The sequence below is a fragment of the Canis lupus genome, chromosome 1 (genome assembly GCF_048164855.1).
Source record: "Canis lupus baileyi chromosome 1, mCanLup2.hap1, whole genome shotgun sequence".
In the NCBI taxonomy this organism is placed as follows: Eukaryota; Metazoa; Chordata; class Mammalia; order Carnivora; family Canidae; genus Canis; species Canis lupus.
This window is the reverse complement of record NC_132838.1, coordinates 65,445,980-65,466,832: the sequence shown is the minus strand read 5'-3', so window position 1 is coordinate 65,466,832 and position 20,853 is coordinate 65,445,980. Positions and strand designations below refer to the sequence as shown.

General features: G+C 36.8%; 2 long non-coding RNA genes across 2 annotated transcripts in view; one reads left to right on the top strand and one right to left on the bottom strand.

Annotated features, from left to right (window-relative positions):
* LOC140637019 (uncharacterized) overlaps nt 1–3,212 on the bottom strand; it is a 49,894-nt gene extending 46,682 nt beyond the window's left edge. The window contains exon 1 of the long non-coding RNA XR_012034270.1: nt 3,025–3,212. This is a non-coding gene — a long non-coding RNA (uncharacterized lncRNA). The remainder of the gene's footprint in view (nt 1–3,024) is intronic.
* LOC140637022 (uncharacterized) overlaps nt 1–20,853 on the top strand; it is a 105,892-nt gene that overhangs the window by 77,550 nt on the left and 7,489 nt on the right. The gene's annotated exons all lie outside the window — the stretch shown is intronic.

Genomic DNA, 20,853 nt, shown 5'->3' with positions numbered 1-20,853 from the left:
AAACTCCTTCTGATGTGTTTTTCAGTCTTTGTCTTGTTTGGCATATTTATTCACATAAACAGAGTGGGGAGGTGCTGGGTCTTTTCTAGATTTTGCCAAGCAAACCCTTGGAATATCTGCTACATGCTCTAAGAAACTGAAGCCCAGGGACGCACTTACTGCAGCATCAAGGTAGGTGACCCACACCTCTTGGGGCACCCTGCCTCGGGCTACATTTAGCCCTAGTTTCATGTGCTTATCTCAGAATAGGGGATATTTGACAAATTATGTTTTGCAAATAGGTTATTTTATGTAGGTGAGATGTTGTATCTGATATAGCCTATAGTGGGGGTGATATTTATATTACGGGCAATATCACTTTCCTTGTTTCTTTCTTTCTTTCTTTTTTTTTTTTTTTAATTATAATCCCTTTTCCTGCCAAGCCCAAGATAGCTGAAGGAGTGCTTCTGGCTCCTGGGGTGGCTAAATGCTGCAATATGCTTTGTGTCTGCTCCCCTGACCTTGGGAACACAAAGTAGGCTTCTAAAGATTCCACTGTTTGCTTCAAGCCTCACGCTGGGTCCCTGCTGTTGACCACATTTTGAATGTTTTTATAATGATTTTTCAACTGCTTCCTTGAAGAAAAAAGGTTCATTTCTGAAATCATCTGTTGGTAATTAGGGTGACCAGCTACTTGTCTCCTGTTTTAAGGCCTAGATCAGGATTTTACCGGCAGCGGTGTTCAAAGTCACCTTTGTATTGAAGAGGAGAAGAGGTTCATTGGAAGAGTCTGAGAATCACTCAGATTCTACAGTCTGGAGGGTCTTGGTCAATACATGGTAAAGTTGCTGATAATGATGATAATTGGAATTTGTAAAGTGATTTATAGTTACAAAGCAAGGATACCAATTTATCAAACAGAAATTCTATTCATCTAACAGAATTTCTTACTAAATTCCTGTTAAAAAAAAAATAAAAAATAAATTCCTGTTAAATCCTGTTTACCTAACAGAATTTCCTAAGAATCTGCTATACGTGCAGTACTTGGGATTTAAGTATTATGTAGGACATGGTGCTACATTCACAAAGTTCATAGGGAAGTAAATCACAGTAATTTATTCGGTCATCACCATAACCGGTGATGTAAGATTTATTTTTCTTGGATATGACTATTTAGGCTGAGAGAAGTGAAGTTGATATCAGTATTTCCACATTCAGAAGAGGGAGCGCTGGTCATCAAAACCTAGTCTTCTTTGCTTCAAACTCTTGCTCTTTCCAATGAGCATGAGCTCCGGACATAGACGTCTGCATTCTCCTTCTGAGCTCAGCCACTAATTAGCTGTGAGACTTTGCAAAAGATCCTTAGGCTCCTTTAGCTCTTGTCTCCCATCTGTAAAATGAGAGGAAGAGTTCTGCTTGTGTCCCAGTGTGATCGTGAGGATGAAATGAGGCAAGCATGGGAAGCACTTAGCACAGTGCCTGGCCCAAAGTCAGACTCCCCGAATGATCCCTATGGTAGGAATAACAAGGATTATGACTCTAGCTACAGCACGAAGCTCGCCCATTACACATTCTTGCAAGATCCTTGGGTAAAGCGTCATGTTTACAGAAGTGCAGTTGACACAGGAGGTTACGACAATTTCCACTTTCTTTTGCTTAGGGATTATGGCAATGTATATATTGGATCATTTATTCAATAATGAACATTTATTAAACGCATAATATGTGCCAGACATAGATCTAGGTGCTGGAAGCTAATGTCCTAGGACCTATTTAATTTTTAGAATAATCTCTTGAGAGATGGTTATCAATATGTGTTTTACATGTGAAAGAAATGAGACTTGGAGAGTTTTAAATTATATAGAACATGACTATACATATCTATTATGTGACATTTAACATATTAAACCTTATATACAAGCATATAATGGATATATAATATATATATATATATATAATAATATATAATAATAATTTGCCTACAGTCCCCTGGTTGGTAGATGGCACAGTCAGGGTGCTAATCCGGGCCCTCCGCCTTCATGGCTAGTGTGCTGCTTCTATTCTTGCCTGTAACAAGATTGCTTCTCCATTCCAGAATCCGCTTTCCTTCCATTGATGAAGGGTTAGAAGTTACCATAGAACACCAGGTGTGTTAGGCAAATCTGAAGTTTTAGGTTACCATAATTATAATTTATTCAGAAACTTAAAAATTTGTAGAACGTAACAGGTTAGTCGAGAGGTTATTTGGTAGATTTCCCCTATTTCCAAATAGATTCATTCCGTAGACAGGTAGATATTTATCTTTAATATCACCAGAAGATAACTCATAATTATTTTGTTCCCTCACAATGATTTTCACTGCGTAAAAATCCCTTTTTCTTCTCCAGCATAAATCTCTCAACAATCTTGAGCAGCCACAGACTAATGTGGGGATTTTACGGAGCACTCAGTACGTGTTAGCGCCGAATTAAATTCACATGCTAAAAGCAATGAAATTAAATATCATGAGCTACTCTCCCTCTTATCCTAATATTGTCATTTATACACAATGCTTGAAGAGGGCTATGTAATCCAGATTAGTTCTCTTTTCTTTTGGTGATTGAGTTGTAAACTCCATACCATTTCCTTCTGGGTGTTGTTTTTATGATTTTTTTCCTATTTTAAATTTATATCTGAAATTCAGCACCAGCCACATACCTAAAGTGCTTAATTTTAGGCTAGGGGTTTCAAATAGAATTGCTTCCTATCTGGACCTGCACTTTCTCCCTCATAGCTTGGGGTAGGAGAGTCCTAGAAGCTACTCACAGGGACACTGTAGGCCTGCCCAGTACAATTGGAGTTTTTTTTTTTTGGGGGGGGGGTGTTGAGAGCCAACAGATAAATTAAAAGATGAACATCGAACACCTCTAAGAACCAGAATCTAATCATAAGCTCACCTGGAGCATAAGTTTGCTACATGATCCATTCATTCATATTTATATTTGTCTATCTAACCTTTTCTACCAAGCACCTTGAAAACCTGTAGCCGATCCACCCACCACTCACCATTTGGCGGCACTGAGTTCTGGATAAATGTAGTAGGGTCATCATTAGTTTCCTGTGGTTGTTTGGATTCTTAAACCTGAATTGTAACCTTCCAAATTGGCTGAATTCCAATTCCAAATTGGAATTTAACCTTCCAAATTAGCATATATATTTTTTTTTCTGTTACTCATTTCCCCAGTCAGTACTTCTGATTGTCCAGAGAGGCAGGGTATCAACCAGTGTAAGCTCGTCTTTTCCAGCTTCCTCGCCAGTGGTTATGGATGGGTTGTCGTAACATCACAGCTCGGAGTTTTGCTGGCTGTGTTCTTCCCTTGCTGATGCACAACTCCTCCTTCTCCCTCTAATGCTTGGTGGCATCCTGGGGGTGTTGCACATGAATTTACCGTAATCTCTGTCCCAGCTTTTTCCAGGTCCCACCCCTGCTCTGCTTAGTGTCATCCTGGGCTCTGAATCCCTAAAGTGCCCAGCTGAGAAGTGACTTCTGGGGCTGGGGAAGACTGCTGTGTTATATGTGGTTTGAGGAGTCTTAAAGCTACCCTTTCTGTCATCCAAGGTTTCACAGAGTTTTTAGAGAAAGAACTCTCCTCCTTTCTACTTATAACCCTCTTGCTTTCAGGGTTGGGGAGGGTGGGTATTGGGTTGGCAGGGAAACTGTAAGAGAGTAACAGATGTGTCAGAACCATCCCCCCCCAGCCAGGGTGCCTGCCTCTGGTTGCTCCCCAGGAGGCCCCTCAGGCCAGGGGCAAATGGTTTCAGAGAGTCCTTTCCCACCACTTGGCCACACATACTCGAATGTATCTCGATCCTGCTTAGACTCCTGCTCTGATCTTGACTACATGGTCCCAAAAGGACAATAAACCATTCATAACGACTTCTAGGGAAAACCACTTCCCTGTAATATCTGCGATCTAAAACAGCTCACATGTGAATGAAATGATAACCTCTGTGGGGGCAGAGAAATGGAACTAAGCCATTTCTGAGTTTCAGCATGATGAAATAATGATAGCAGAAAATGGATTATTTTGCATCAACCTAAATGAGACTTCTACTTAATGAAATGCCGCTAGTGTTACGCAAACGAACAGAGGAGATAGAGAAGGATAACCCTGTGCTCTGATATCTATTCTACTCAAAGTTTGCACATTTCAAAGACCAATTAAGAAAATGTTAAACGTGGTGTAAAGTAATGGAGACTGTTTCTCACAAACACTGTTTTTCCCACTCAGTGACGTATTTTGGGAGATGATCATGAACAAACATAGATTTGATACCCTTGTCCATATGGGCTGAGCAGATTGGGATGAGCGTCAGGTTGTTCTGGGAGTGATGGATGGAAGGGACAGCTGCCCTTGATGAGCAGAGCTGAAATCATCACTCAGGCAATCACCAGGGAAAGCTCTGGGTGACTGCTCCTAAAATCCAAGTATCCATTTAAAAATTAATTGCATTTGACATTGGAAATACACATCATGGATCTCATGTGGATGGCTTTCCTTTGAGGTCTACAATGCTCACTGCTGTGCTGCAGATGTGCTCAGTCCCTTGTAACTGCAAAATGTAATTGGGATGATCCAAATCTTTACAGTTGGTTGATGAGAACCAATCATCAGAAATCAGGAAATGGGATGAATCTAAAAGTTCCATGGTGTGGGGAGGCTCAATCAGTTTCCCTGAAAGTGTATGACACCAATTAGTCCCAAACACACTCTCACTTTGATGGTAGCCATCATACTCATCTGTAGTAATGTGAAGGATTATTCTGGGTTAAAATGCTGATTTTCCCTGAGAGCCTTCTTTTGGGAATACTAGGTTCATATATTCCTGTCTCTGTTTCTTTGCCTTTTCATCATCTTTAAAGTTTATAGGTTCAGTACTTAAGAACTGCAAGTTTAATCCTGGGAGTAAAGACTGAAACTCGAGCCTTGCTGTTTTCTATGTGTTGGTACATTAGTATTTCTTTTAAAAAATTTTTAAAAGAATTTTAATATTTTTCCAGCTGTATGTAGATAGAGTTGAAATTCTGTGTTTTCAATAAACACAGAATTGTTTCCTGGGTTGCCACCTCTCCTGATGTTGACCCTGTGGCACCATGTCACTGGAAGAGGAACTGAGCACTCTTTACTCTTTGCCTGTCATTTTGTCAAAGGGTTTATGCCACTTCCCTAAGGCAGCCCAGTGTCATTAGGCTACCACACCTGTCGCCTGACCAGGGTTCTGCTGTGTGTTGTGACATTTTGGACTTCATGTGTGTCTATTATTGGTTATTTTTGCTGAATCTTTGTTGCATACTCTGAGCAGGTTGTTTTTTGGTTAATATTGAAAATTTGACAGACTGCAGTGCCAAAATATCTCTCTGTATTAAATGAAATGAAAAAATGAGTTTTAATGCTTTACTTATTGATGATCCCTCGTGGGCCTGAAAACTCAATGTTCAGTGAGTTTTAGGAAGTTTTATAAAAGTAAATTGAATTCCCTTTCCTTTCTCTTAGGATGGTAACACCGTTCTTCTTGAGGACAGTGCAATGCAGCAATTAGTGATTTAGTTATTTGAGCAAAGTAAAATTCTGCATCTATCCATAGACTCTTGTTTCTTTTATATTTGGTGTAATGGAGGCTTGTACACCAATTTGGTTAAATAATCCAGTCAACAATCCACTATAAAAATCTTTGCAAAGGAACAGAAGGAAGGAAGGAAGGAAGGAAGGAAGGAAGGAAGGAAGGAAAAGAAAGAAAGAAAGAAAGAAAGAAAAGAAAGAAAGAAAGAAAGAAAAAGAAAGAAAGAGAAAAAAGAAAAGAAAAGAAAAGAAAAGAAAAGAAAGAAGAAGGGAGGGAGGGAGGAAGGAAGGAAGGAAGGAAGGAAGGAAGGAAGGAAGGAAGGAAGGAAGAAAGAAAGAAAACAGAGGAATCAAGACAGACAAGAGAGAGTGGAAGAGAGAGACAGAGGAAGGAAACCCTCTCTCCCTGCCAGACCCCCAATCCTCTACAGGACCAAAAGCTTCCAAAGTCCTAAATTTGCTTTCCATTAGGACAGTGGTTAGACAGCAGCTGTTCAGCCTCTTAAGAGAATACACGATATGGTCATAAACATCATTTCAGAAATATGCTTTTTGTCCAGTTTACTAGGAAGCACAGTAATGAGCTCTGCATGTTCACTACACTTTTTACTCCAGGCCCTGAATTTAACAAGGGGGGCTCCCTGCAATTGGTTCACTCCCTACCTAGCAAATGGAAATGTTTGTTTTGTCTTTCAATTCCAGCCACCCCTGACTTGAATTCCTTTATGCAGTGCATTGTAAAATGCTCTTTGAAGTTCATGTGTCATCCATTTAGAATGAACACCCCAGGTCGGCATGTGCTGCTCCTGCCTCCAATTGTGCTCGGTGTCCCAGTTTCTCTGGGGAAGGTTCAAATCTGACAATACCCTTCACTTATGGTATAGAAATCCATGCATAATGCTGAGTTTGCCAGATGGGAGATTGAGATTTTATGGCAGCTTGCTTGCCGTTTGTGTAGGAAATTCAATTTATAGGGAAATAGAAGGGTGATGATTTTAATGCAATCGAATGTCTTGGAAAGCACTTCCCGACTGTGTCCTGCTATACGCTTAGCTGGCTGTGTGGAACAGTCGATGTGGCTCCTCTTTCCCTATACAGCATGGGACAGTCCTGAGGAAAGTCCAGAGAAGACAAATATGGCTCAGGATAGTTGCATGTGGATGGAGAGGTGTGTGGGAGATGGAATTGGAATTTAAGAATGTCTTCATGTATTTTGGGGGATGCTAGTTGAGAGCCTACAGAAGCAACCAGGCCTGTCCTCTATGCTAATGTTGGGTCTGCACATTTTAAAAGTTACAAATAAAATATTCCTTAGGAGACCACTGTACTCTGCCCTTTGTGAACATAGCACTTGATGATTTTGAAGGCACTTAAAAAAGTTTCTCTTTTTTTTTTTTCCCATTTAATCCTCATCACATTGTTCTGAAGTTGAGACTAATATTCCTATTTTCTAAACAAGAATAGAGCACAGGTTTTGGAGCAGTGATGTTGGGTTCCAACTCCTGCCATGTTTTAGCTAACCTTCCTGGGGATTAAACAAGACAAGACAACCTTCTAAATAATAATAAATGATAATAATAACAATTCAGTGAGTATTCCTCTCACCCTTTCCTCTCCAGTCCACCTTTACCAGATGAATGGTTTAGCTTCAGAGAAAAAAAACATGATTTTAAGCTGAAACCAAACATTATTTATATATTGAATAATAACCATCATAGGCTTTTAAAATTTGGTTCTGATTAGAATTGAGTGGTACAGAATTGAGCCTGTTGAACTAATGGGTGAGAGTAGTCACTCAAGAGAAGCAAACTGCAGGGCTCCAAGTAGTGTGAAGGATATTGCTTAAAGATTCTTGAGATGTTATTTATGAATGACCTGATGACTTACATCCAATAATTGATTTTTCTATTGTAAATTTAAATCTGTGATCCATTTAGCTTTTTGATCGTGAAGCCCCTCATCCATAATAGAATACTTTGACCAGTCATTATCTCATTGACGGAGACTCTGAAAATTGTCTGAGAATCATCTTGCCACCTCCTTCATTTTATAGACAGAGGGAACGTGACTTGTTCAAGGTTAAGCAGATGAAAATGGACCTGACCCACATCTCTTTTACCACATGACTTCTTACTCCTGGACTAACACAGCTTCCATTATATATTGCAGTGAAATCAAATCATTCTCTGTGTTAAAAAGAAGTGGTTATAGGGACGCCTGGGTGGCTCAGTGGTTGGGCCTCTGCCTTCGAATTGGGTCATGATCTTGGGGTCCTGGGACTGAGTTCCTCATCGGACTCCTCGTGGTGAGCCTGCTTCCCCCTCTGCCTATGTCTCTGCCTCTCTGTCTGTGTGTCTCTCATGAATAAATAAATAAAATATTTTAAAAAAATAAAAAAATAAAATAAAAAAGTGGTTATAAATTGCAATGTATGGACCTTATCTGGATTCTGATTCAAACAAACAATTTTTGAAAATTATGAGATTGAAGAGATGATTGAGAATTTAAACATTGAGCAGGTATTAAAGAATTATTATTATTTTCTATTTTTAAATTTTATTTAAAAAAAGATTTTATTTATTTATTTATTTATTTATTTATTTATTTATTTATTTATTTGAGAGACAGAGCATAAGCAGGCATAGAGGCAGAGGGAGATGGAGAAACAGACTCCTTGCTGAGCAGGCAACCTGACATGGGGCTCGATCCCAGTACCCTGAGATCATGACCTGGGCCGAATGCTGACACTTAACCAGCTGAGCCACCCAGGCACCCCTATTATTAAGTTTTTGGATGTGGTCATTTTACCGTGATTGTGTTAAAAAAAAAAAAACAGAGCTTATCTTAAGAGATATATAGTGAAATACTAATGAATGAAATGTTGTGTCTAGGATTGGCTTCAAATCTTATAGTGCAGGTGGAATTGAGAGGATGTGGTGGGTCCAGAAGAAACAAGATTTGCCATAGACAAAAATGAACTTCATCAAGAAAAAAGCTTTTGCACAGTGAAGAAAATAGTCGACAAAACCAAAGTCAGTCAACAGAATGGGAGAAAATATTTGCAAATATCTTATTGGGTAAAGGGCTAGTATCCAAAATCTATAAAGAACTTATCAAACTCAATACCCAAAGAACACACAATCCAATCAAGAAATGGGCAGAAGACATGAACAGACATTTCTCCAAAGAAGACATATGAATGGCCAACAGACACATGAGAAAATGCTCCACATCACTTGGCATCAGGGAAATACAAATCAAAATCATAATGAGAAACCACCTCACACCTGTCAGAATAGCAAAAATTAACAAGTCAGGAAATGGCAGATGTTGGAGAGGATGTGGAGAAAGGGGAGCCCTCTTACACTGCCGGTGGGAATGCAAGCTGGCGCAGCCACTCTGGAAAACACTGTGGAGGTTCCTCAGAAAGTTGAAAATAGGGCTACCCTATGACCCAGCAATTGTACTACTGGGGATTTACCCCAAAGATACAGATGTAGTAATCTGAGGGAGCACCTGAACCCCAGTGTTTATAGCAGCAATGTCCACAATACCCAAACTGTGAAAGGAGTCAGATGTCCATTGACAGATGGATGGATAAAAAAATATGTGATATATATATGATATGATGATATGATATGATATATATCATATATATATACTATTCAGTCATCAAAATTAAATCTTGCCATTTGCAATGATGTGGATGGAACTAGAGCATATTATGCTAAGCAAAATAAGTCGATCAGAGAAAGACAATTATCATATGATCTCACTCATATGTGGAATTTAAGAAACAAAACAGAGGATCATAGGGGAAGGAGGGAAAAATAAAACAAAACGAAATCATAGAGGGAGACAAACCTCAAGAGACTCTTAATCATAGGAAACAAAATGAAGGTTGCTGGAGGGGATGGCGGTGGGGGGACGTCGGGTAACTGGGTGACGGGCATTAAGGAGTGTATGTGATGTAATGAGCACTGGGTGTTATATAACACTGATGAGTCACTGACCTCTACTTCTGGAATTAATACACTATATCAACTTATATCAATTGGATAGAAATAAATAAATAGACTTTTGAAAAAGAAAAAGTAAAGGAAAAAATAGGTTAGTAAAAATTGTTACATAGCTGTGTCTGGCTGTTAATTGAAGCACAATACTATTTGTTTAGTTTTGTCAGTTTTTAAAAATCTGAAATTTGATGTAATTTCTTTCTTCTAAATAAATACCTACTTTTTACCTAAAAAAATTAAAAAAAGAAGAAGGAAACAAGATTTGCCATGATTTGATAATGGTTGAGTGGGGTGATGGGTTCATTATTTTGTTTTATTTTAATATTTGTTTAATATTCTCCACAATTAAAGAAAAATATATGATTAGTTATAATTCTATATGCACTTGGTGTTTCCATTGTTAAGCTTTTCATTTTGTGTTCTGGTCCTGTGTGCACCTGCAAACCATGTATCTATTTATATTTCTCTGAAGAATTTTTTTTTTTCTGAAGGTCACAGTGTCTTTCAGAACATAGAATTAAATTTGTTTCCTTTTTTTGGTGTGTTTTGGGTGTTAGAAATCTTAGGACAAACTGTATGGCCTACCACGTCCATTTATCCTTTCATTCAATTGACAGAGCCGAGGTGATGCGGAGATGGATTCCTCTCTGTGTCCTCTACCAAGTGATTCATGAGCAGGAATTCTGAAAAGTTAATTTTGGAGACTGTGTGGTGTGATGGTTAAAATTCCAGGAGCCTATGTGGGTTTGCAGCCTAGCTTTGCCATTATCAGCGAAATAGCTTTTTTGAAACTCAGTTTAAGCAACTGCATAATGGGGATAACAGAACTCATTTCAGAGGTGAGAGGAAGGATTAAATGAACTAATGCATTTTTGCCTTAGAGACAAGATCTAGTACATGAATAGCACTCAATACATTTTTGCTTTTATTGTCAATCAGTAATTATTGAGTACCTACTACGCGAGAAGGGAGCTTTCAGTGGCATCCTCACTTTACTTTGAAATATTATCTTAACTTGTCACATTTTTTCTAATCCAATAATTTTTTTGGCCTTCATCTCCCCCCTTTCTTTCTTTAAAATTTTTTTTTAAATTCCAGTATAGTTAACACACAATGTTATATTAGTTTTAGGTGTGCAATGTTTGATCCAACAATGCTGTACATTACTCAGTCCTAATCAACATAAGCGTATCCCTGATCCCCTTCACCTGTTTCACTCAACCGCCACTTATCTCTCTCTGCTGACCATCAGTATGTTTTCTATAGTTAAGAGTCTGTATTTTGGTTTGTCTTTTTTTTCTTTTTTTTTTTTCTTAAATTCCACATATGAATGAAGTCCTATCGTATTTGTCTATCTCTGACTGACGTATTTCACTTAACATTATGCTCTCTAGATCCATCCATGTTGTACCAAATAGCAACTTTCATTCTGTTTTATGGCTGAGTTATAGTCCATTACACACACACAAGCACACACAGGTATATATATATGCACATATATGACATCTTCTGTATCCATCTGTCAATGGACACTTGGGCTGCTTCCATAATTTGGCTACTATAAATAAGGTGCAATAAACATAGAGTGCATATATCTTTTTGAATTAGTGTTTTCATATTCTTTGGGTAAACAGTGGAAAGACTGGATTATGTGGTAATTCTATTTTTAATTTTTTGAGGAATGTCCATACTATTTTCCTTTTTTTTCCCATACTATTTTCCATAGTGGTTGCACCAGTTTGCATTCCCACCAACTGAGCATGAGGGTTCTTTTTTCTCCACGTTCTTGCCAACATTTGTTGTTTCTTGTGTTTTTGATTTTAGCCATTCTGACAGGTGTGAGGTCATAATCATTGTGGTTGTGATGTGTATTTACCTGATGATGGGTAAGTATCTTTTCATGTATCTCTTGGCTATCTGGATATCTTCTTTGGAAAAATGTCTGTTCATATCTTCTCCCCACTTTTTAATTGGATTATTATTTTTATTTATTTATTTTATTTATTTTCTTTTTTCACTGGAGTTCAATTTGCCAACATATAGCATAACACCCAGTCACCCTCACCCCCTGCCCACCTCCCTTTCCACCACCTCTTGTTCGTTTCCCAGAGTTAGGAGTCTCTCATGTTCTGTCTCGCTTTCTGATGTTTCACACTCATTTTTTCTCCTTTCCCCTTTATTCCCTTTCACTATTTTTTATATTCCCCAAATGAATGAGACCATATAATGTTTGTCCTTCTCCAATTGTTTAATTGGATTATTTGGGGTTTTTGGTATTGAGTTGTGTACATTCTTCATATATTTTGGATACTGACCTTTATTAGATATGTCATTTGCAAATATCTTCTTCCACTCAGTACGTTGCCTTTTAGTTTCATTGTCTTCTTTGCTGTGTAGATTTTTTATTTTAATGTAGTACCAATAGATTATTCTTTTATTTTGTTTTTCTTGCCTCAACAGACATATTAGAAAATTGTTGCTATGGCCAACAACGTCAGAGAAATTACTGCCTTTGCTCTCTTTTAGGGTTTGTACAACTTCAGGTCTCATATTGAGGTCATTAATCAATTTTAAGTTTATTTTTGTGTATGGTGTAAGAAAGTGGCCCAGTTTTACTCTTTTGCATATTGCTGTCCAATTTTTCCCCACACCATTTTTTGAAGAGATTATTTTTTTCCCATCATATATTCTTGCCTTCTTTGTTGAAGCTTTATTGACCATATAATCATGGGTTTTATTCTGGGCTCTTTATTCTGTTTCACTGATCTAGTTTTGTGCTAGTACCACACTGTTTAGATTACTATAGCTTTGTAATATAAACCAGCTTTGAAATCTGGAATTGTGATACTTCTAGTTTTACTCTTCTTTTTAAAGATTGTTTTGGATACTTGGGGTATTTTGTGGTTCTATAAAAATTTGAAGATTATTTTTTGTTCTATTTCTATGAAAAATGCTGTTGGTATTTAATAGGCATTGCATTAAATCTGTAGATTACTTTGGGTGAAATGAATATTTTAACATTTTAACAATATTTATTCTTCTGCTCCATGAGCATAAGAATTTGCCATTTCCATTTGTTTGTGTTGTCTTGAATTTGTTTCATTAATGTTTTATAGTTTTCAGAGTAATAGGCCTTTCACCCCCTTGGTTAAATTTATTCCTAGGTATTTTATTATTTTTGGTGTAATTATAAACGGGACTGTTTTCTTAATTTCTCTTCTTGCTGCCTCATTACTAGTGTATAAAAATGCAACAGATTTCTCCAAGTTGATTTTGTATCCTGTGATCTTACTGAATTCATTCATTTATCAGTTCCAGTAGTTTTTGGTGGAGCTTTTAGGATTTTCTATATATAGTATCATGTCATCTGCAAATAGTGAATGTTTTATATCTTCCTTGCCAATTTGGATACCTTTTATTTCTCATTCTTGTCTGACTAATCCAATAATTTTAAAGATTATCTTTTCTTGTTGTATTTTATTTATTTAAGTATTCACAAATTCTTTTTGAAATAAAGCAGGATATAAATTAAAATATTGCCGCTAGGTTTATGTTTATGCCTAATTCTAGATGTATTTTAAGTAATAATTTGGTGGATAAAATATTTGATATACAGGTCACCTCAGATAACTGCGTAATTATAATGAATAAACACAGTAGTGGGTGAACCAAAATCTGAAGCCAGTGGAAGCTGGAATTTGAGTTTCTAGATTGAAGTTTTTCCTCTTAGTTGGTATTCAGCTCTCCCTGGTATAAATCATTTTTTTAATATCTTCCCCCATTCTTACTTAGCTTCTACCCTTTTTATTCAATTTTGTGCACTCTTAAAAATGTGACAGGAAAGTCAAGTATGTCATTATGCTAAGAGATCTTCAGGGAGCTAACAAGATTTGACCCATACACTATTTTTCTTAAAAGATTTCATATATTTATTCATGAAAGACACATAGAGAGAGGCAGAGACACAGGCAGAGGGAGAAGCAGGTTCCCTGGAGGGAGCCTGATGCAGGACTCAATCCCAGGACCTTGGGATCATGCCCTGAGCGGAAGGCAGACGCTCAACCACTGAGCCACCCGGGGGTCCCATGATCCATACACTATTATACAACTTTTCCCACAATTATGGGGTCTGTTAATAATTATCTGTAGTGGTCGCATTCTGAGTGTACAGTTATGTATGAGTCTGCACATGTGCTAACTTCTAGGTCCTATTTAAATTACAACTTGTTAGGCCTGCTGTTTAGAAAAATGACTGCCTTATGTTAAGGACCAATGAGCTGAAAGATTACATTCAAAACCTCAGTATTTTAAAAATTAGCAGATTTCAAGAAAAGATAGATTTATATTTTATTTTTAAAAATGTAATTACAGGGATCCCTGGGTGGTTCAGTGGTTTAGCGCCTGCCCCTTTCGGCCCAGGGCATGATCCTGGAGTCCCAGGATCGAGTCCCACATCAGGCTCCCTGCATGGAGCCTGCTTCTCCCTCTGCCTGTGTCTCTGCCTTCCTCTTTCTCTCTGTGTGTCTCTCATAAATAAATAAAATCTTTAAAAAAATAAATAAAAATGTAATTACAGTTAGTTAATACATGGTATCCATATTACATTTCCTGATTTTATTAAGGGTACTAGAGTTATAAGAGCATGTCCTTGCTCTTGGGAAATACACACTGAAGAGTTTAGGAGTAAAAAGACATGATGTCTTCAACTTATTCTCAAATGGTTGAGAAAAAGAAAGAGAAAGAGACAGAGAGAGGGAGAGAGACAACAAATGGAAAAAAAATAGAAACAATTTAAGCATTTAGTGTATCTGGGTAAAGGATATGTGAGTGTTCCTTGTCTTACTTATTCTTATAGCTTTTCTTTACATTTAAAATTGTATCAAAATAAAAAAAAAATTCAAAAGTAACCAAAAAACTCTTCACCTAAAATGGTGAGATATTTTTAGGACAAATGTTTCAATCTGGAAGGTATCCCCCATTCTCCCCTCATGTGGTCATTGTTAAAGATTTGCTTCCCTGTTGACTGGCATACAGTAGTATATTCTGGTGTTCAACATTAAGCATAATTTGAGAATGGAGTATGGGAGAAGGATGCAGAATGTGTTAAGTTTCTGGCACTTCAAGGCCCAGTGAATTCTTAATGATGACATCATGATCCTCTTAAGTCAGTTACAGGGATTTTCCTTATTTTGTAGATGATTGAGTTGGAAAGCTTGAATCATTCTAGTGCTTCGTCTCCTGTAGAATGCAATGTTGTGATAACGACTCTGAAAACAAGCCACTTTCTTCACTTAAGTTGAAGTTAACTGTGCAATTTTTACTGGGTAGAGGCAAAGGAGCCTCTCTATGCTCCACCCCCTTTTGCCACAGCAAAGCTTCTTAAGCACATGTCAACCCACATTTGAGGCTTCATGGAGAGGGCTTCCCCAAAGTGGTCTAATTGTCTGATCTTCTCACCTTCAGGAACATATATTGTGAGAAAAAAAAAAAAAAACAATAATTTCTATTTGACATAAGCCCCACCACTTGTTGCTGTGTATTGAGTTCTTATTTTAATGTCATTGTGCATAGGGACATGCAGCTGGCAGTCTTAGTCAGGGTTGGAATTCTTTGAAAATACATCCAAATGTCTGGAAAAATTACAGCAGAGTCTTGGGTGTTGTAAGTTAAAATCATAGTGAAAGATTAATTAGTAATAATTTCAGGTTTTGAGGGGGAATGATGATTGCTGTCCCTTTCATAGGAGAAATGAAAGAGAAAAATAATGCATGGTTCCTCTGATCAGGTTGCTTGTGGTTCTGATGGAGATACAAGATAAACACACCTAAGGCAATAGAGGATGAGATTGGTGGGTTGAAGAGCACTAGTCCTGGTATTGGTGATCTCAGCTTGGTCTTGGACTGACCAAGGGGCCTCAAGAAAGTTCACCACTCTCACTGGCTGCAGTTCTCTCCTTTACCATGGGGCCTTGATCTCCAGAGCCCCTTCTAGCTCTGACTTGTGTTTTCCATAATTCCATTAAAAATTTCAGATTTTTAAGTAGTAATGACATTGTTAGAAATTTGATATATTTATACATGGGATAATTTTTCAAAAACATAAAGAATAATTTCTGAGAATTTCATGGTGAAAAAAAGGCCAGTCCCCTAAATTGTTTAACAACCTTTACTCTAAAAGATGAGAAAGTCTTTGGATTCGTATTTTTAGCTCACGCTGGCATTTCAGCCCTGAGTCATTCTATCTGAAAAAACATTGTGTTTTAAATGCCAGCATGTGAAATATTTATAATACATATCTACAATGATTATAAGCTATTAATACAATGTTAACACAAATAAAATGAGGTGCATGTTATCACAACCCTAGAGAAAAAAGGGGAATTAAAAAACTCAATTACGTCAGAAGAGTCAGAAGCTCTCATGAGAGGTACCTATAGTTACAGTAGTTACTCTCAGAACTTGAGACTGGCGGTGTGCGTGTGGGTGTGTATGTGTCTGTGTGTCTGTGTGATTGCTCTTCCCCCTCAAAACAGAGAGTTTATAAACCATGCCTACATTATAGTTCCTTGTTAGTGCCACAGATGCAAACTTTGGTCTGCTTATTGCTGATCTTTACCAAACAGATAGACCCAATTCAAGAATCTGATCTGTGAACATCCCTTCTTAACAAAACAAATCAATTCTGGAACAAGTAATTTTTTGATAATGTTACTTTACGTAGCCAGCCTGGTAAGCACACAGAAAGTATGATTTAATTGGCCTAACACATTTACTGTTTAAAATGAAGTATATAGTAATCTCTTGTTGAAGAACCCCCAAATCAAGCCAACAAAAAAGAACTCCTTCGAATCGCAAAGATGCTACAATACACACTTGCTTAGTAAATTAATTATTTGGCGTCTCAAGACGAAATTGTCTTTAATGACAATATACTAGATCTGTAATCTCTTAGATACAACTCTGAAATATGAAAACCTTGGAAAGTTATTTTTTAAACCTTATTGAATGGCAAAACTTGAGCTGACCTCAACCAACTTGGTAGAAAACCTCACTTGGACTGATGTACATCTATTTATAGTTTTGTTTACTTCCCTTTGTGTGAATATTTGTGTTTTTTGCTGTAGAAATATTAATGTGTTTGATTAAACGAATGGTGCCAGATACTGCTGTCTTGGTATGTAACATGTAGCTGGTGTGCAGTATTACCTTTGTAAAATCCCAAAATTGAGAAGCTTGAAATGTATCTGGTGATGTGGATTTCAGCTAAGGGATTATGGACTATAAGGTTCATATCTAGTTATTTTTTAAAGATTTAAAAAAAAATAAAGATTTTATTTATTTATTTAAGTAATCTCTACACCCAACGTGGAGCTCAAACTCACAACCCTGAAATCAAGAGTCCAATGCTCTACCGTCAGAGCCAGTTGGGCACCTCTGTATCTAGTTTTTTGAGGTGACGTATAGAATTTTCCATTTACGTAGATTATTAAAATAATTGATAGTTCACAGTAATGGTGCAGATTTATTTTCATTTACAAGATGTATCTCTCTTTGTATCTTTTGGCCTTCTGAAGAGTTGACTATAAAATGAATTTTTCAGTGTAAATTATATTTCTCTACATATTACCTCAGGTCCCAAAGATACTAGAAACCCATTGATACTATCAATATAGGATATATATGACCATATAAACAGCTTTGGTTTCATTTTACAGTAATAATAACATACTTGTAAAATCATATAATTAAATTATTATTATTAAATAAATTAAAGGAGGGATTTAATGTTATGACATTAATTACAATGAAGTAAAAAATAAAAAAACATACTTAGTATCTTTCTCCAGAAGTTACTCTTTGGAATTCAGCTGATGTGTGAAAGAGATTTGCTATGATTCCAAAGTCAAGATAAACATTTGAATACAACAGAAAATAATGCAGATAAAAATGTTTCTTTTGACAGTGCTGCAGACTTTCTAAGTGACTGTGATCAGGCTAAATTACTCGTAACGGAGTGTAGAAATACATCAATTTTATTAGTCAAGAAAGAAACGAAGTCAAGTATTTGTGAATCAGATGACTTGATGAGGCTTGCAGGGAAGAGTCAGAGTTGAGGTGTCAATTTTCTAGATCAACGTGTACTTTGCTCTCGGATGGCTCTGTTCTGCTTTTGAGCAGAGCCTATCCTCCTTCTGTCCACTGTACAGTTAGAATGGCTTTTCTGCCTGGTTGTTGCATTTCACCACGTATTTTAAAAATATTTTATTTATATTAGAGAGAAAAAGAGAGAGAGCAGAGGGAGGGGCAGCAGGTGATGGAGAGAGAGAGAATCCCAGCAGACTCCCTGCTGAGCATGGAGCTCAATCCTCGGACCCCAATCCTCGGACCCCAAGATCATGATCCAAGCTGTAATCAAGAGTTGATTGCTCAACCGACTGAGCCACCTGGGGTGGGGATGGGGGTGCAGGTGGGGGTTCCTGCATTTCATCACATTTTAATGGATAATTTTCCTAAGCTTCCTAGTGCCCAGATAACCCAACCGGATTATGAAAATAGCATCTTAGTCTCTTTCTCTTCTACAGACCTAGGAAAATCAACTCAACCGGTGACATCATTGTTATATTTCAGCAGGTGATCTTTGTCCTCACATCACAGCATATGGCTATACTCCTCTAGGCATTGAGAACAAGTTCCCGGGAGGTAGAGAGTAGAAGGAACTTTTCTTGGTTAGACTGTCTTTTTACGAGAGGAAGGCTTCCAAGAGACTTTGGTTTATTGGCCAGACTGTCTCACGTTCACTCCTAGATGCACAGAAGCCTGGGGAAACACATGGCTACCCCAAACACAATTGGGATTCTTTTAGCAAGGAACTAAAGGAAATTTAATAATTAAGTAGGCAGTTTGTCATTTATACGCCTTGTCAAAATTTCCCCCAGGTTTTCATTTGTTTGTTACTCTGCCTATAGGGTGCTTGTCATGTTGATTTGTGAGAGCTCTTTACTTTTATATGCCAGTCCTTTGATATGCAGGTTGCAAATCTTTTTCACCTAGCCTGTAACTATTTTTGTCCTCTTAACAGAGTATTTCATGGAGAAAAAGTGTTAAATTTTGATGAAGTTTGATTTATTAATTTTTACTTTTAAGAACCTTGCTTTTTGTGTCAAATTTAAGAACTCTTTAGATAACCTTTCAAGGTACCAAAGATTTTCTCCTGTGTTTTTCAAAAATGTTTTATGTTTTAAATTTAAGTCTGTGATCCATTTTTTGTACATTTCTGCATGAGGTGTGAGATGTGGGGTGAGGTTCATGTTTTTGCCTGTGGATGTCCAATCACTCCACCACCATTTGTTGAAATCAAAAACACAAAAAAACACCCCAATCCTTCCTCTGTTGAATTGCTTTTGAACCGTTATAAGAAATTAGTTGGATATATTTGTGCAAACTATTTCCAGATTGTCTATTCCGTTCCATTGATCTATGTGTCTTTCACTCCACCAAGATCACACTGTCTTGATTAGCTAAATAACCATCTTCAAATTAGGTAGACTGATTCCCCATTCTTCCTTTAAAAAGGTGTTTTTAGTTATTCTAGTTCCTTTGCCTTCCCATTTACAATTTAGAACAATCTTGTTTATATTTACAAAAAATGCTTGTCTGGCTTCTGATAGAAATTGGTAAACCTTCGGATTAATTTTGGGAGAACTGACACCATTACTACATTGAGTTTTCTAATCCATGAACGCATGTCTTTCTTTTTATTTGGATCTTTTGTCTCCTTCCACCCCCGGCTTTCTTACAGAAACATATAAACTCTTACAGAACATATAAGTTCTGTACATATTTTGTTGAATTTGGGTTTATTCTTAAATATCTCATTTTAGTGAGTGATTATAAGTAGTGTTAAGTTTTTAACTTCATCGTCCATGTGTTCATTGCTAGTACATGCAATACAATTAATTTCTATATGTTTATGTTATATCCTTATTAGTTTTGGGATTGGTTTTTTATTTTTTGTGTCTTTGTTTACAGAAAATCATGTCCTCTGCAAGTAGGGACAGTTTCGTTTCTTCCTTTCCAATCTGTATGCCTTTCATTTACTTTTCTTGGCTTATTTAGTCATTAGAACTTCTAAGACCTTATTGAGTAAGAGTGGATATCCTTGTTTTGTTTAAGTGGAAAAAGATTCAGTATTTCCCCCCTTAGTACAATATTAGTGGTAGGTTGTGTAGATGTTCTTTATTATGTTTAGGAAGGTCTATTCCTAGTTTTCTAAGAATTTTCGCCATGAGTAGGTGTTGAATTTTGTCAACTGCTCTTTTGCCACCAATAAATATGATCCTGTGATTTTTTTTCCTATAGAGGATCACATTGATTTTCAAATCTTGAGAAAGCCTTGCTTACATCTCTGGAATAAATCCATTTGCTCATAGTGTACAATTATTTTTAGATATTGTTAAATTCTACTCTATAATATATTAAGGATTTTGTGTCTATATTTTTTGAGAGATAGTGATCCATAGTTCTTTTTTTATCCTGTCTTTGTCTGGTTTTGGTATCAGGGGAATACTAGCTTTATAAACAAATTGGAAAATATTTTTTCTTGTCTTCTATTCTCTCTAAGAGATTGTGTAGAATTGGTGTTGATTTTTCTTTAAACTTTTGGTAGAAATGTAGTGAAACCATCTAAGCCTGGAGATTTCTTTTTTTTAAGGGTTTTAAAATTACAAAATGAATTTCTTAATAGTTATAAAGCTATTCAAATTATCTATTTGATATTGGGTGAATTGAAGAAGTTTGTTTTTCAGGGAATTAGCTCATTCCATCTAAGTCTTCAGCTTTGTATGTAGAGTTGTTCATCGTATCCTCTTATCTTTTTAATGTCTGCAGGGTCTGTAGTGATATTTTCTGTTTCATTCCTCACATTGGTAATTTGTGCCTTCTCTCTTTTTCGTGGTCAGCCTTGCTAATGCTTTGTTACTTTTGTTGTTCTTTTCTAAGAACTAGCTTTCTGTTTAGCTGCTTTTCTCTTTTTTTTTTTCTATTTTTAATTTCTTTGATTTATGCTCTTACCTTTATTAGTTCATTCCTTCTGCCTGCTTTGGATTTATATTGTCCTCCTTGTCTAGATTCTTTATGTAGGAGCTTAGATTATTGACTAAAGACTTTTTCTCTTCTCTAATGTCACCATTTAGAGCTATCAATGCCTTCTCAGCACTGTTTTCACTGTGACCCTCACATTTGGATATGTTACATCTTTAT